We start from the raw sequence: 16,953 nt of genomic DNA on the forward strand, positions 1-16,953 counted from the left end.
GGCCGATTTTGATGCTTTACGGCAAACAAATGCGCGTGCTCCGAGGCAGGCTGGAGGTCGGGCTTGTTCTATTTTTCCCATATATATTATGTTCTTGACTTTATCCGCTGCTGTCAATTTGTGCAGGTTGTTCACTCTCACAGCCACTATCAGAGTATCCCAAGACTGCATCATATGAAGAAACCCTACTCACCCGTAAGGGTCTCAAGGCGCCGGGGGACAACTGCAGATCTGTTGCATGGCACTTTGGTTCAGCTGAAGAGCCAGACCTTGAGGTGCTTCCTGAATTGAGGCAGTGACAGTGATTGCCTTAGGGGGAGAGACCGGGCGTTCCAGGTCTTTGCTGCGACGTAGGAGAAGGATCTTCGCCTGCCGTGGTCTCGCGGATACGTGGGATGGTGACCAGGGCCAGTTAAGCGGAGGTCTCTGGTGGCTACATGGAACGAGAGGCGATGGTTGAGGTATACAGGTCCTGTGTCATGTGGGGCTTTGTAGGTGTGTGTGAGGAGCTTAAATGTGATTCCTTTGTTGACTGCGATCCAGTGGAGGTCTCTCAGGTAGCTGGTGATGTGGCTGCGGCGGGGGATGTTGAGGATGAGTCTGGGGGAGGCGTTCTGGATGCTTTGCAGTTTCTTGAGGAGTTTCTGGGTGATGCCAGTGTAGAGTGCATTCCCGTAGTCCAGTCTGCTGTTGATGGGTGTGTGGGTGACCATCTTTATGGACTTGGTGGCGATCCACTTGAAGATCTTTCGGAGCCGGCGTAGCATGTGGAAGCAGGATGATGAGACAGCGTTGATCTGGTGCTTCATAGTGAGTGAGGAGTACAATATGATGCCTACATTTCTTGCGTCGTCTGTGGGTGTGGGGGGACATCCAAGATCTGCAGGTCACTAGGAGTCATCCCAAGTAGAGGGGGTGGAGCACAATATAAGGACTTCTGTCTTGTCAGAGTTTAGCTTGAGGCAGCTGTCCTTCATCCCAGTGGCGACAGCCTTCATCCCGTCGTGGAAGTTGCTCTTGGCAACTGTGAGTTCATTGGTGAGGGAGAGGAACAGCTGGGTGTTGTCCGCATAGGAGACTATGTTGAGTTCGTGCTTCTGACGATGGCTGCGAGCAGGGCCATGTAAATGTTCAAGAGAATGGGGCTCATGAATGAGCCCTGAGGCACTCTGCAGCTGATTTCTGTGGGTTCCGGATGGAACGGTGGTAGCCTGACTCTCTGTGTTCAGCTGGTGAGGATTGATCGGATGCATTCTAGGGCATGTTCACAGATGCCGGCGGCGTCGTGGAGTCTTGTGCATAGGGTGCGGTGGGAGACGTTGTTGAAGGCGGCTGAGAGGTCCAGGAGGATGAGAGCTGCAGTTTCGCCTTAGTCGAGTAGGGTGTGGACGTCGTCTGTGGTGGCGAGGAGGGCGGTATCCATACTGTCATTGCTTGAGAAGCCAGATTGAGAGCGGTTCAGGATGTGGTTCACATCGATGAACTCGGAAAGTTGGGCATTGATTGTCTTCTCGTTGACCTTGGCTGGAAAGGGAAGCAGAGAGATGGGTCTGAAGTGCTTGAGGTTCTTCGGGTCGACGGAGGGTTTCTTCAGCAAGGGGTTGATCTCTGCATGTTTCCTGTCTTCCAGGAAGGTGGCGGAGTTGATGGAGCAGTTGCTTGTGTGGCAGAGTTCGGGGTGATAGTGGTGCTGGCTCTATTGAAGATGTGGTGTGGACAGGGATTCAAGAGTGATCCTGAGAGGATGCTCTTCATGATCTTGACGGTGCCGTCAGTGGTGAGGGGAGTCCAACTGATCAGGGTCTGGGCCGTTGGGTGTGGTGGTTGCAACTGGCGGGAGAGGGTCATGGTTATTGAGGTCATTGAAGTTGTCATAGATCTCCTTAATCTTGCGGTGGAAGAAGGCACTGACGTTGTTGCAGAGGTCTTAGGAAGATGGGATGTCTGCTGTCCCTGTGCTGCGTTTGGCGAAATCTTTGACCACGGTGAAAAGTTCCTTGCTATTGTGCATGTTGGCATTGATTCTTTATCATAGGGCCTCTTTCTTTGTTGTACTGATGAAGTGGTGATGTGAACGATCTTCCACGGTCTTGCTGCTCCACCATCTTTTTTCGAGTCATCTGCAGGGGCACCTGGACTAGTGCAGGGCGGGGGAGAACCAGCTGGCGTTTATGGAGTGAGGACCACAGCCTCCAGGAGGTGTCCCGTCGTTCGGTCAATCGCACATACTTCAATGAAGGAGAGGCACAAGAGCCCCCTGGAGGACAAGGGAAAGGGAGGACCACAAGGTCCCGCAGGAATCACGTCCTTGGCTCCCTCACACATACTCCACCCAGGGAAAGGGGCAAGGACCACCTGGAGGACAGCAGGAAGTGAGGACCACAGCCTCCGGCAAGAGTCACGTCATTGGGTCCCTCGCACACACTCCGCCAAGGGAGCGAGGCGGGCTGGTGCCGGTGCTTGCACCTCTTTCTCATAGTCGATGTGCTTTGGGGTCGAGACCTGATCACTGACAGACCCACCCACCCCTGGGGGCCTTGTCTCACTGAGATCTGCCCCTTGTGGTCGATGTGTCTCTCCCTCTTCAGGGTCTGCCTTTTATTTATTTATTTATTTATTTATTTATGTGATTTTATATAGCGCGGACTTTACCCGAAGGTGTCAGAGCGCTTCACAATAGGAACAGTAATGATACATGAGGAGAAAATTACAAGTGAACAAATTACAAAAGCAAAAGTTAAGTTACATTAATCAAAAGTGACAATAGTGAGCAACCAAAATACATGAGGTAGCAATCGGTGCATTACAGGAGGAAAAAGTGATATGTGTGCAGGTTACAAAAGCGTACATAGTACAAGTGGAGGTATAATACTGCAGTAAATGGCAGCCACTCCAGCACAAGAACAAACGTTACGTAGGCACTGGTGGCACTTGTGCAAGTACCTAAAGTGAACAAAATGTGAGAGGTAGCGTACAGTGTGTTACAAGAAAAAAGTGACGTGTTCAAGTTACAAAAGGGTACCATACACAGGTACAAGGATAATATTGCAATAAATGGTAAACACTCAAACTGCCAGAACACACTGGGAAGGCACTTCCATAGTCATGGACAATAGAATTTTCAATAATGGGAGGTCTTGCTTCAGATGATAGAGAGGGCGTGAATTAGATTTGGAGGTGTCTTTGGAGGAGGAGAACTTTGAGGTCCATTTTGAAGGCATGGGAGGAGGAGGTGGTCTGGAGTTGAGGCGGAAGTGAGTTCCCGATTCTCACTGCGTTGCCTGAAAAGGATTGGGCCATCGATCTTTACTTATTGAAAGTGGGGGGTTCAAGCAGTAGATTTTCCGCATTACGAGATGGTCTAGAGCCTCCAGACAGTTTCAGTTTATTCGACAGGTACCGAGGAGAGGAGGAGTGCAAGGCTTTGTGGGTGATACAGGCAGTCTTGTAGATAGCTCTAGCCTCGATTGGAAGCCAGCGAAGGGTGGATAACAACGGTGTGATGTGGTCGCTTCTTTTGGCACCACAAATGAAACGGGCTGCTGAGTGGAGGACAGATTTAAGGGGGGACAGGTGGGATTTGCGGAGACCAGTAAGAAGAGAATTGCAGTAGTCCAGTCTGGAGAGGACCAGCGATTGCACCAGTGTTTTAAGGTCTTGCTCAGGGAAAAAGTGACGAATTCCCCAAAGAAGGCGCAATTGGTATCGTGCAGACTTTGCAATGGAGTTGATGTGGGGGATTAGATTGAGTTTGTTGTCGAGTATGACACCAAGGGATTTTGCGCTGTCGACAATGATGGGTTTATTGTTAAGTAGATTCATCTGATCCATCCATGATTAACCGGGGGAGGAGAAAGTGAGGAAGAGAGGAGGAGGAATTCAGTTTTGGAGGGATTCAGAATCAGTTGATGAGTTGACATCCAGTTTTGAATGGAGTCGAGAGTAGAGCTCAGGATGGCGAGATCGTGAGTGGAGGCAACCTTGAGGTAGCATTGAGTGTCATCTGCGTAGAGATGATAGGGGATCCCGGATTTACTTAGGAGATTTCCCAGTGGTTCTAGGTAGAGATTGAACAATGTGGGTGCAAGTATAGAGCCTTGAGGAACACCTTGACCCACCGCCACAGGAGAAGAAAGACTGTTCGCTAGTTTGATCATTTGGGATCTATCAGAGAGGAAGGAAGCAAACCATTTAAGCAAAGTGCCCTCAACCACTTGCAGTAGGGCTGTTTCAGTGCTGCAGTTTTGGATGAAGCCGGACTGACAATTGTCATGAAGATCATTGTCCTTGCTATGACGAGAGAGTTGTTTCGCTACACATCTTTCTGTGATCTTTGCAAGAAAGGGTAGGTTAGTGATGGGGCGGAAGTTGTTGAGGTCATTCGCATCAGCAGTGGGTTTTTTAAGCAGAGTGGTGACCTGCCCAGTTTTGAAGGAGACAGGAAGGGAGCCTTGACAGAGGTAGAGGTTGACCAGAGTGGTCCAATAGGAAAGAGAATGGGAATAGAAGTCAATGGCACTGGGGATGGGTTCAAGAGAATGGTTGGAGGGCTTTGTTTCGAGGATGCACTTTAGGAGGGCTTCTTCAGAGATGGGGTCAAAGTTCTGCCAAATGGCTAAGGATTTGCGCTCCTCTGGAGGGGTAGGATGAGCGACCTGAGCCACAAGGGATTTCACTTTTTCGTCAAAGAATATAGCAAAATCCGCTGCTTTCTTTGTAGAATCCTCCAGCTTGGAGGTTGGGGGAGAGCGGTTAGGAATCTTGATGAGATTGAATAGTTTTTTGGGTCTATTTTTGGCAGAGTCAAGGAGGGTTCTGAAGTGCGACGCTTTCCCAAGGAGGATGCTCTTGTGGTACTTGGATCTTGCTGAATGAAGCATGACCAAATTATCGGTGGAAGGCGCTTGCCTCCATTGTTTCTCCAGGAATCTTAGTTGCTTCCTTTCTTCATAGAGGGATTTGTTGAACCAGGGGGCTGAGGGAGTGGGCCTTATCTTTTACTTTAGAGAGGAGCGACGTTATTGATTTCGACTGCAAGGACTGTGAGGCATTGGGAGGTGAGTTCGTCAACATCGAGGTTCGGGTCTAGCCTTGGAAGTGATAACAAAGCTGATTCACAGAGGGAAACAACGTCAATGTTTTTAGCATCATGGAACCAGGAGGTTGGCCAAGAGTTATAGAGTGTGATAGGTGAAGAGAGAATGGGATGAGGAGGTGGTCAGACCAGTCTACGTGAATAGGGGTAGTGATAGAAAGCATGTCTGCTTTAGAAATGACAAGGTCCAGGATTGAGCCCTTAGAGTGTGTTGACTCTGTGCAGTGTTGGATAAGATCGTTAGCAGAGAGGAAGGTGGCCAGCGAGTGCGCAGAAGAGTCTTGCGATGAGCCCCAGTGGAGATTGAAGTCACCCACAAAGGTCTGATTGTCACTTTGCGAGTATTGGTCGCTGATGAAGTCAGTGAGTTCCTCCATAAACGAAGGGCTGCTACCCGGCGGGCGGTAAATGACAGGGAATCTGATGGGTGAGTGGTGGTGCAATTGTAGCTCAAGAGAAAGGCATTCATAAGTGTGGAAGGAGCTGAAAGGAAAAGCCTTCAGTTGAAGGGAGTTCCTAAAGATGACTGCAACACCTCCCCCAACCCTGTCAGTTCTGCCATTCCTAAGTAAAGAATAGCCTGTGGGTAATAGGAGACCAAAGATAGAGTGAGAGGTATCGTTGAACCAAGTCTCTGTGAGGAAGAGCATGTCTATATTGTGAAAGGTGATGGTATTGGAGATTTCAAGTTTGTGTTTTACTGCAGATCTGCAGTTGTGGAGCAGACAGCGCAGCTCTGTCAAGACTGTTTTGGTGACGGGGGCACTTGGGCTCTGAAGGGTGATCGGGATATTGTATTTATACGGGTGTGCTCGGGAGGGTTTAGGTGGATGCTTGGTTCTGACAGAGGAGATGGTCGGAATAGAGTAGATAGTAGGGTTACTGGGAGGTGCAGGTTGAAGAAGGGAGGCATTCAAAGGCTTGTGTGAGTTAACAAAGTTTGCAGACGACAGGTTCAGCTTGGCTATAGTGGGGTGAGGGGGCAAGGTGCATCTCGAGGGATGGTGAGGGTTTTCCAAAGGAGTAGAGGTGTATGGAAAGGTGGAAATCTTGGGGTGAGGGGGCGAGGTGCATCTCGTTTGATGGTGAGGGTTTTCCAAAGGAGTAGAGGTGTATGGAAAGGTGGAAATCTTGGAGCTTAAAAGTGAAATTGCAGTTACAAGCTAGGAGATGGAGGTGACCCGAGAGTCTAGCTTATTTTCCAGAGAGAGTAAGGCAGAGTACGGATGGTTGGGTGGCTGGATAGAAACAGGAGGGGTATAATTGGTGGTGGAAGGCCGGGAGATGTGGGGGTACAGGAGGGGAGTTGGGGTATAGGGTTCAAAAGTGGGAAAAGGTGGAGGTTGAGAGCAGGAGTTGGTGAATCAGAGGTGAAGGGAGAGTTGTCTTTGTTGGAGTTGCAAGAAGGAAAGGAATTAAGGACAAATTTAGGGGGAGATGGGTGCGGATCAGGGCGGTATGGTAGAAGGAGAGGGGAGGCCTGTGTGGAGTCATGGGAATGTAGGAGGTTAGGGAGGAAAAGAGGGGAGGTGGTTGAAGAGGTCCTGTCATCGAGAAGAGGTGGCTGTGAGGGAACGGGCTTCTGGCCGAGTGAGGGGGGTTGGGAGAAAGGGAAGTTGAAGAAAGGATGTGGTTCTGCTGTGCCCGAGGGAGGGAAATGGAAAGGGTTACCAAGGGGGGAAAGGGGGTAGCACAGCATAGCTGGAAGAGTGGGGGAAGGAGAGAGATGCAATGGGTTTGTGGAGAAATCGGGGTGAATAACGAGGGGAGGAGGGGGTAGAGGAGAGGGGGGATGGAGGAATAAGGGGAGCGTAGGGAAGGTGAACCGGGGGAGAGGGTTGGAGGAGAGGTGGACTCACAAGGGGGGTGGTAGGAATATGGGTGAGGTGAAGAGATTGGGGAACCGGGATGGTGCAGATTAGACGAGGAGCATATTAGTTGGAGGTAAGGCTGAAGTGATGAATGGGGGGGGCAAACTGTGGGGGAGGCATAGGAGAGGAGGGCACAGGGGAGGGGGAGGGAGGAGGGCCTACCTGAGCTTCTCGAGGGTGCACCCTAATGGTATGTAGGGGGGTCAGGGGAGGAGAAAGTGAGAAGTGGGTGGAGCTAGATGGAGAGTCAGGAGGGGAGGGGAGTAGGGAGGGGAAGAGGTGGTCAATGAGCGAGAGACAGGTGTCTTTGCCTTGGATCATGACAGTACCGTTGTTATAGATTGAGATAGTGAGGTAGCCGTTGAAACACGCAGAGGGGGAAATTTTTAGTTGTTTGCCATGAGGGATAGAGAAGGAGGAGGTGACGTTAAGGGAATTATATAAGCTGGTGGACCAAGAGGGGGTGTTGTGAGTGAAGAAGATGAAATCGTTTTTGAGCCTCCCAAAACGACCATTGTAAAATTGATCAACAAAAAGGGAATCAGGGAAACGTTCAATAGTGTTATGCTTCAATCGTTTTACTGAAGCTTTCGTCTGGTTGGCAGGATATATGATTTTGTAGCAATTAATTCCAGCCTTAACTCGAGTGGTGGCCATGTTGGGAAAATGATACGGAGGCGGGTGGGGGGATATGGGAAGTGTGTTACTAGGAAAGCGGTGGTGATGAGCAGTAAAAGGACAAGAAGGGGGCACATATTCCAGATGTTGGGTGAAGAAATCAGAACTAATGTGCCGTCCGGGAAGTGGGGTGGGTATTTGTTGGGCCCTTCATCTAGGTATGCATGATGTCACCTGGCACAAGATAAACAAAGGAATTTTTTACATATGATAGGAGCAACTGGACCACTTTCAGAACCATCACAAAGCAAATTTGGCCAAAGTAGAACAGATTATAAACGAACACCCAGTGACCACTGGTGATCACTGAATATAGCATCAGCCTGTAACATAAGCACATTCGGCACCAAACGTGTTGTACGCCCATAATCTCAACAGACTACTATTGGACCCTAATCTCCTGAGAATCACTAACATTAGGGGCAAAGAGCATGGGGTGGAACAAAATCTGACTAACAAGGTCTAAATATGCAAAATTTGACTAACAAGGTCTAAATAAGCACGACAACCTCGTCATCATAAGACCACATTTAGCGGTACTCAGAACGGGGTGCGTAACTCATACTACATGGAAAACATTTCCTAGCACCACATGTCAGTATAAGGGCCTGGCGCCCTACATACCTCGCAGTCTCCCAGGCCAACTGGCCATCTTAGCAGGGGGCACAAATGCCCTGAATCCATAATGTCCAGGCTGCTGCCAAGGCAGCGGGAGTCCTAACTCAATCAGAACTGACTCCACTGATAAAGTGGTCTAAACGATGCAGCTGGCACTACTTTCTGCGCAGCTGTAAAAGGCCTAAACGGTGCAGCTGGCACTACTTGCTGCGCAGCTGTAAAAGGCTTAAACAATGCAGCTGGCACTACTTGCTGCACAGCTGTTGATGACCTAAACGGTGCAGCTGGCACTACTTGCTGCGCAGCTGTAAAAGGCCTAAACGGTGCAGCTGGCACTACTTGCTGCACAGCTGTAGATGAGGCAACAGCATCCTCCTGATGGCCTTGTAGTCCTCCTTCACGGCCAGCCTGACGGTCTGCGCTGTGCGGCAAGTCTTAAGACACAAGCAAAGGTTGTTTAACAAATGCCCATACCCAGGGTGGGAGTTTTACTAGGATTCTGAAGTGGAATAGATTGAGATGGCTATAAACTCTATGCCCAACCCAAGATGGCCGCTATAGAAAACTTCTTTCTTTGCATGTGGTGAGCTTCTGGCTCAGTCTTCTTTCTGTTTTAGTGAAGGCAAAAGTTCAGTCCTCTTTCCCTTTCAGCGATTAGGGCATGTGAGGACAGCCTCCACTCTGCCCTGCAGTGCCTTCAAAATGGATGGGCCAGAAAAGTTAAGATGGCCGTCCAATTCTTTAGGCGGAGGATGGAGAAAGGCTGTGCTGGTCAGCAGGCATGCCGTGATTAGGGTGAGGAGGAATGTGTCACATGTTAATCATAACCCTTCCCCCCTCGGTGCCTCCTTTACTCTCCCTCCCCCTCGGATATGAAAGCTATTTCAAATCTAGCCCAGAGACCGAGGGTGGGAGTCGACCAGCGCAACCACAGCCCCAATCCACACACGACTGCTTCAGAAAAGGAAAATAAAGCTTTGTGCTCGGGGGTGCCTGCCTATCACATGGGTTGTCTGTCTATCACATGGGTTGTCTGTCTATCACATGGGTTGTCTGTCTATCACATGGGTTGTCTGTCTATCACATGGGCTGCCTGTCTATCACATGGGCTGCCTGTCTATCACATGGGCTGCCTGTCTATCACATGGGCTGCCTGTCTATCACATGGGTTGCCTGTCTATCACATGGGTTGCCTGTCTATCACATGGGTTGTCTGTCTATCACATGGGTTGTCTGTCTATCACATGGGTCACTCTCTTGCTCCTCAACCCCCCCCCCCCACACACTTCTCTAGATCCCCGCCTCTCCCAGCCCACGCTGCCCCTTGGTCTCGTGTATAAATATTTCCATGTAGCAGTGGGTGTGGGCACATTCCTGGCATACCCAGACCATGGGCTCGTAGGGGGCAGGGAGCAGAGGATGCTTGGCACAGGGAGACAGCGGGACTCCCCGGGCTGACCAGAGGGTAAGGAGGTGAGTGTCTGTGAAAGAGGGAGAGGCAGGCACCCTCGTCTAGTGAGGGTCTGAGACAGGGGGAAGGGGAATGGGAGGCGGCAGAGACCCTCCTGTGATGACAGTCTGAGCACTGATGAGAAGGGTGTAAGGAGGCGAGGGTCTGGACAGAGGGAGGGGCAGTGACTCTTCTGTAGTGAGAGTCTGAGCACAGAAGAGCAGGGGGTAAGGAGGCAAAGGTCTGGGACAGAGGAAGAGGCAGGTGTGAGTGAAGGGAGTGTGACCAGAGGCAGAGCAGAGGGGTGGCCCTAGGGAGGCAGCTGTGAGTGCAGTAATGAGACAAAGGGTCAGAGCGAGGCAGCTGTGAGTGGAGGGAGTGCGACTACAGGCAGAGCAGAGGGGTGGGGCCCAATGGAGCCGGCTGTGAGTGGATGGACGGGATGTGGAGCCTGGGGGAGGTGCCTGTGAGTGGAGGGGTGGGACGAGGGGCCCGAGGGAGGCGGCTGTGAGTGGAGGGGTGGGACGAGGTGCCCGAGGGAGGCGGCTGTGAGTGGAGGGGTGGGACGAGGGGCCCAAGGGAGGCGGCTGTGAGTGGAGGGGTGGGACGAGGGGCCCGAGGGAGGCGGCTGTGAGTGGAGGGGTGGGACGAGGGGCCCGAGGGAGGCGGCTGTGAGTGGAGGGGTAGGACGAGGGGCCCAAGGGAGGTGGCTGTGAGTGGAGGGGTGGGACGAGGGGCCCAAGGGAGGCGGCTGTGAGTGGAGGGGTGGGACGAGGGGCCCAAGGGAGGCGGCTGTGAGTGGAGGGGTGGGACGAGGGGCCCGAGGGAGGCGGCTGTGAGTGGAGGGGTAGGACGAGGGGCCCAAGGGAGGTGGCTGTGAGTGGAGGGGTGGGACCAGGGGCCCAATGGAGCCGGCTGTGAGTGGAGGGGTAGGACTAGGGGCCCAAGGGAGGTGGCTGTGAGTGGAGGGGTAGGACGAGGGGCCCAAGGGAGGTGGCTGTGAGTGGAGGGGTGGGACGAGGGGCCCGAGGGAGGCGGCTGTGAGTGGAGGGGTAGGACATGGGGCCCAAGGGAGCCGGCTGTGAGTGGAGGGGTGGGACGAGGGGCCCAAGGGAGGTGGCTGTGAGTGGATGGACGGGATGTGGGGCCTGAGGGAGGCGGCTGTGAGTGGAGGGGTGGGACGAGGGGCCCGAGGGAGGCGGCTGTGAGTGGAGTGGAGGGGTGGGACGAGGGGCCCGGGGAGGCGGCTGTGAGTGGAGGGGTGGGATGTGGGGCACAAGGGAGGTGGCTGTGAGTGGAGGGGTGGGACGAGGGGCCCGGGGAGGCGGCTGTGAGTGGATGGACGGGATGTGGGGCCTGAGGGAGGCGGCTGTGAGTGGTGGGACGAGGGGCCCGAGGGAGGCGGCTGTGAGTGGTGGGACGAGGGGCCCGAGGGAGGCGGCTGTGTGTGCAGGGGTGGGACGAGGGGCCCGGGGAGGCGACTGTGAGTCGACTGATGTGCAGATTATTGGCAAGTGAGCAGCTAGGCCTTGAGACCAGGCCTAACAGGGGGAAGAAAACAAGTGAGGAGTGTGGGGGAATGACAGGTCATGGAGAGGGCAGGTAAGCAAGTGAGAGGAACGGTTGTGAGTGGAGGGTGATCACTGAAAGGTAGGGACAGTGAGGAGAGGTGGGAACATTTGCAAACGGTGACTGGGAGGGCGCCTGCAGTAGAGAGAAAGTCGGGAAGTGTAGGGCGGTGGAAGAAGGCCTGAGGTGGCATCTACCGTGGGCAGCCTCGCCCCTAGAAGCGCCAGCGCTGCTCCACACGTGGCCATAAGAAGCGTAAAATAGGATGCTATATATATATATATATATATATATATATACAAATCCCCTGCACACATTCAAAAGTAGATACATCAAGTTACATAAAATACCACAATGATGCCTGCCTTTATATTCTCAAATGTCTTTAATCGAAGACCTTTAAGCCTTCTTTGCCAACATGTGTTTCGTCGCCGTTACAGGGGATTACCCCACGACTTCTTCAGGGCTGAGGTCTGTTTCAAGTAGTCTCTTAGTTCCGGTGATAATTCCAACCCAGAAGGGGTTCCTATAAGTTCTGCTCCTGGAGAGGTAGACTTATTAGTCTTGTGTCCGGAAAGCTAAATATGCTTCCAAGTGTAAGGGAGTTTGTTTTAGAAGAGATGCCGCATCCGGCAGTATTAAGTAGAACCCTTCGGATCTCCAGGCCGTGGCGTGTTCGCCGTGCAAATCAGCAGTCTGAAAATGTCTGTTTATCTTTAGTTTCACAACCTTGACTTCACTTGTTCACGATAAGGCTGGTAAAGGACCCCATTTTTGTCAACTGAAGCTATTATGCCCATCCGGGCCTTTTACTGCATCACCGGGGCACTCACAATTCATATTAGGCAGCTGTGATTTTAACCATGTCCCAATGCATTTCTGGCTTGTGTTTGCCCTTTGTCAGGGGAAGCTGTCAAATTTGAAAAAACTCTATACATTTTTCAAATCAGAGGACTGTGTAGTTTATACAGCAGTACATAACTTACTTCCATCATGTTTAAGTGTGATAACTCCTGTCCAAATACCCACAATATTTCAAACTCAGTATTCTTACACCCCCTGATTAATGAAACTAAACACCGTTACATTGCCCCAAAACCTAAATTGTCACAACCCTGTTGAGTGTTCACTGAGCGCAGTGACCTCCCCCACATCCTTCTTCGATCTCATACCTGTCAAAACTAACCGCGTTACCAAGCGAATCCTCAACCACCCAGTCTACTCTGTTACCAGTAATCCCCCTAACCACGTGAATCCTCCCGCACACCTTACACCTTCGATCTAAATCGCCAATTCATGTCTTGTACCCGAGTCACTTCAACTCTCTGCTGAGTGCTATAACCTCACCGAGTCCATCTTTAGCCAGGTACCTGCTCTTACTCCGTGGTTCATTCCAACGGTGCCAACAGTTCCTTCCATTTCAACCGTTTAAACGCGCGCATGCTCAAACACCGAACTTCTCCCCATATTCGCAATTTAAGCCCTTCCCCCAGCGTGACTCCCACAGATCTCCTTGCGTGTAAGGAGTTAGGTGTTACACGCAAGGGTTAGTGGGGCGCGTAGTTGTTAGTAGTAGAAGGGAGTTGAAGGTAACGAGAAGCCTGTATTCTGAATACGTGTAAGAAACAAAGGAGTAGACCCATAGACCATATCAGACGCCGCATCTGCAGCCACCGCCAGGTTTCCAGCCATTCACGCGATTGTAATTGCGTGCACAACACTGCCTGAATTCGACAACCCTGTCCTGATGACGATCCCGACTCATGGGGATCGAAACGCCGTCGACATCACAGCGCAATTCTATTGTTTTTTCCAAGATTTAAGTGACTGTAACTTGATCCTGCGGAGCCATCATTGTATTATTCCTTTGTCACCTTGCGCCGTTCACGCTGTCCACCTTCAGCACTTGCATCTTCACCTTCACTCATTGTATATATCACCACTCACCAAGTGCCTTCGGGTTGTCACATGATATGTGAAACACCCTGCTTTAAATTGGTGAATAACAAGCTTTTAAATCTTTCGAGCCTCCTTGTTTCTTGTTCATGTAATGCTGACTGCATACATTATTTAACTGCCTCAAACTGATACCTGTTGGGAATTGTTATTGTTTATATGTATTCTGAATACAGCATGTCTCGAAGAGACAGTGCAAGCGCTTCCTAGGCAAGACCTGTAAACCACGACAAGCCACTGACATAGGACTAAAGTTTTACTGCCGCTGCAGGACCCAGAATGACTTGACTGACAGTGCAGTGTATATCAACATAGAAAATGGACAGTGAAGCTACAAGGTAGAACCACTGTTTGAAAATCGCATTTCATTTTCTAATTTTTTTCTCCGCAAAATGCCATAGTGTCTGCGGCACCTAACTTGGTTTCTGGTCAGCGCTCCTGACTAATCCGGTAGATGAACACATCTCCCTCAACGCTTCGTTCCACCTCATTAAAAGCCAGGACATGTGGCACGTATGCAAAATCTGCCGCAACAGACTCAGAAACACAAGCAAAGCAAAATGTTTTGCCCATGAGACCTATGGGCTTTGTCAGTGTTCAAGAGCCATACTGTACAGCAGTGCAGATGCTTCGCAGCATGGTTAAACTCATTTTAATACATGCTGCGATGCTTCCATGGTTAATGCCGTTTATTTAAAGTGCATTAGAGCTGGATGCATCGTGGTCCTTTATAAAATTCTTTATTTGTAGCCATGCTCACCGCAGTCCCACTGCTACGCAGCACGGCTACAAATCATTGCCAAGCTCGGCAATGCCCAGGCAGTACAGCATTAACAAAAGGCAATAGCTAAGCCAATAGTCTCAAAGGAGCAACCTATTTGCTTTGCCAATGCTTGTTAGGGCTTGGCACAATATCTTCATGATTTTGCGCTAGTCGTTAATCTCGGTGTGCATGGAAAAGAAAATGTGGCATTTGGCCAAAAAAAGTCAATTCGGTAAAGAAACCAATCAAACCCTTGTCTTTGTATTAGTGAAAATACATTTAGAAGCAGATAACATCTGTTACACTATAAACATCCATTTCAAAGCATCAAATGACTCATTTGAAGTGTGTGTGGCACAGTAAGACATAGCTACATGTGGAAAGAGGTTCGAAAAGGAGGACAGGGAAGAAGAACAAATAAAAGTAGTACCTCGATCACAGTACGATCAGCGGAAGGACAGCAGTCAGCCTGAAGCAATCAGTACCTGGTCCATGCTCCAGCCAAAAGAAGAGGAAGTGAAGCCAGCCCACGCTGGCCAATTAGACGGCAGCAAATAAGAGTGACAATGAAGCCAATGAATGTTAAGCAGTGGGTGAAATGCAAGGCCCTTGTATACAACGTCTCACAAGTGAGAGCGCATGCAGCTAATGCGCTGTCACAGGCGAGACCAGACTGGGGTTACCCTGAAGAACAGAGTGCGGTCGCCCTCCATGGGCCCTCAGTCCAAGAGGCCGTTCAATCCCAGTGGAAGGCTCCACAGATGTTCCCTCCCCATCAGAATGATGGGATCCGCGGTGTTGCACCGAATCTGGATATTTTCAGAGATGTGGCTACTGTAAGGTGACCAGAATTTTAAAGCCAAAAACCGGGACATTTCACAAAAATAGAAGAAGGACTACAATTTTACTTCAAGCCATGAGAGCGCTCCTCAGCAGAGAATTACAGAACAGGCAGTAAGAACATACATAAAATGCAATTTTTAAACCCAGTAGCTTGCCTGTAAATTAAATTGCTTTCTTGAAACAACTTCTAACTTTCCCTGCTTTGTAAAACATAAAAAACACCTCACATCGTTTTCAGTCGACCCTCTTTAGAAACCGGGACATGAGCTAAATTTCTTGAAATTTGCTGGGACAGCTGGTTAAAAACTGGGACCGTCCTGGCAAAACGGGGACGCCTGGTCACCCTAGGCTACTGTGTAATGTTCTTGGTGGAAATTACACAAATTCGCAGAACAATTCTCGAAAAACAGATCCAGCATAGACACAGATTTTTAAAAATTTTTTTTTATTTCAAAATGCTTTTATTGAAAATACATTTTTACATATAGAAAAACAAAACAGTTGTCTTACTTTGTGCTGTTCTTACAAAGTTGCGGCCTGGTGGGGGCCTAGAGAGAGAGAAGAAAAGAAAAGAGGAGAGAAAAGGGGGGGGTCACTGCTCCAGATAGTAGGCGTCGAGGGCTTCCCACATGTGTTCTCTGGCAGTGTGGTTCGCCGTCTTGTGCTTGGCGGTGATGTTGTCTGCCCCCCGGAGGAAGGTTACCCAGTTGAACCAGCGTTTGAAGGTGGCTTTGCTGGTGTCCTTCCAGTTACCCAAGATCGTTTTCACCGCAGCCGTCAGGAGTACATCGACCAGGTCTCGTACTTCTTTGGACTGCAGTTCTGTTGCTAGGAAGGCAGTGGCTATCCCCGCTAGGCCTCTCTGTGTCTTGCTTCCCGTGACTGGGTCTATGACGTTATAGACCTTGTTCCAGAAGGTTTTGACTCTGGGGCATTCGTATATCATGTGGGATAGATCTCCTGTTGCCTCCTGGCAATTCCAGCATGTGTTGCTCTCGCTAGCCCCCACTTTCCCTAGTTTCGCTGGTGTCCAGTGCAGCCTGTGGAGTAACCAGTATTTGGTTTGTGCTAGCTGTGGCGTGATTTTGTTTTTGGACGCCCACGTCCATAGTCTGGCCCTCTCTTCCTCATTTAGCGGTCTTTGTATGGTCTCCTCCCAAAAGGCAAGTGTCTTATTGTTGAGAGTTGTGGTGCATGGTGTGATTAACTTGTAGATTTGTGCTGTTTGGTGGCCTGTCTTGTTTAAGTTTTGTGCGTACTGTATGATGGTGGGTTTAAGTTTCGAGACGCTCGCTTTGGTGATTGCTGCTTTGATTTTTAGGAATTCATAGAACTCCTTGTCTGGTAGGGAGGTTGTCTGCTGTAGTGCCTTGTAGGTGAGTGGGTTGTTCCCTGCTTCTAGTTGTGACGGCGTTGTGATGCCTCTGCTATACCATTCCTTGCTGTCTAGCGTTTTGCCCTTGTATGTGACTTTGGTGTTGTGCCACAGTGACTCCCATTTGGTGCCTTTGATACTTACTGCCATTTCCTTGTCTAATCTCAGCAGCGCTGTCTTTGTGTTGCGGAGAATTGCGTTTTTGGCCTCCGGGTGTTTGTGCGCCGTAAGTGCCATAATTGGTTCTGCTCCTCCTAGGATACCCCTTTCCAGGTCCAGCCATACCGGCATGTATTCTGGTGTGGGGGCTATCCAGTGTATTCCCTGTTTGGCAAGGCATGCCGATTGGAAGGCCTTGTAGTTTGTGAGGTTCAGTCCGCCCTGTTCTTTTTTGAGTCTGAGTTTCGCTAAACTGATTCTTGGTTTTTTCCCTCCCCAGAGGAACATGTTGATGGTTTTGTCTATGTGTTTGTGGAAGTCGGTTGTGAGGGTGAGAGGCAGCATGGAGAGCAGGTAGTTTAGCATGGGGGTGACCATCATCTTGATTGTCTCAATTCTTCCCCACCAGCTTATGAATTTGGGGCCCCACGTGTCTAGCTTGGACTTAATTTTTTTTAACATCGCCGCCTCATTGTGGTCTAGCGTTGATCTTAGGTCCCTTCCGAAGAGGAGGCCTAGGTATTTCAGGGGTTTTGTTTGCCATGCCAAGCCGGACGTGCCCAGGACAGCTTTGGT

The 16,953-nt window shown here is 50.4% G+C and overlaps 1 protein-coding gene across 5 annotated transcripts in view; it reads left to right on the top strand.

Annotated features, from left to right (window-relative positions):
- The window catches only part of DNAJB2 (DnaJ heat shock protein family (Hsp40) member B2), a 188,946-nt gene that overhangs the window by 13,770 nt on the left and 158,223 nt on the right, over positions 1–16,953 (top strand). The window contains exon 1 of one of the 5 annotated variants that reach the window (XM_078679170.1): positions 9,683–9,727. The exons of the other annotated variants lie outside the window; for them this stretch is intronic. The gene's annotated coding sequence lies outside the window, so the exon portion shown is untranslated. Of the gene's footprint in view, positions 1–9,682; positions 9,728–16,953 lie in introns of those variants that run through there. 5 annotated transcript variants of the gene reach the window in all.

This window comes from Lissotriton helveticus, chromosome 3_1, assembly GCF_964261635.1.
Source record: "Lissotriton helveticus chromosome 3_1, aLisHel1.1, whole genome shotgun sequence".
Classification (NCBI taxonomy): Eukaryota; Metazoa; Chordata; class Amphibia; order Caudata; family Salamandridae; genus Lissotriton; species Lissotriton helveticus.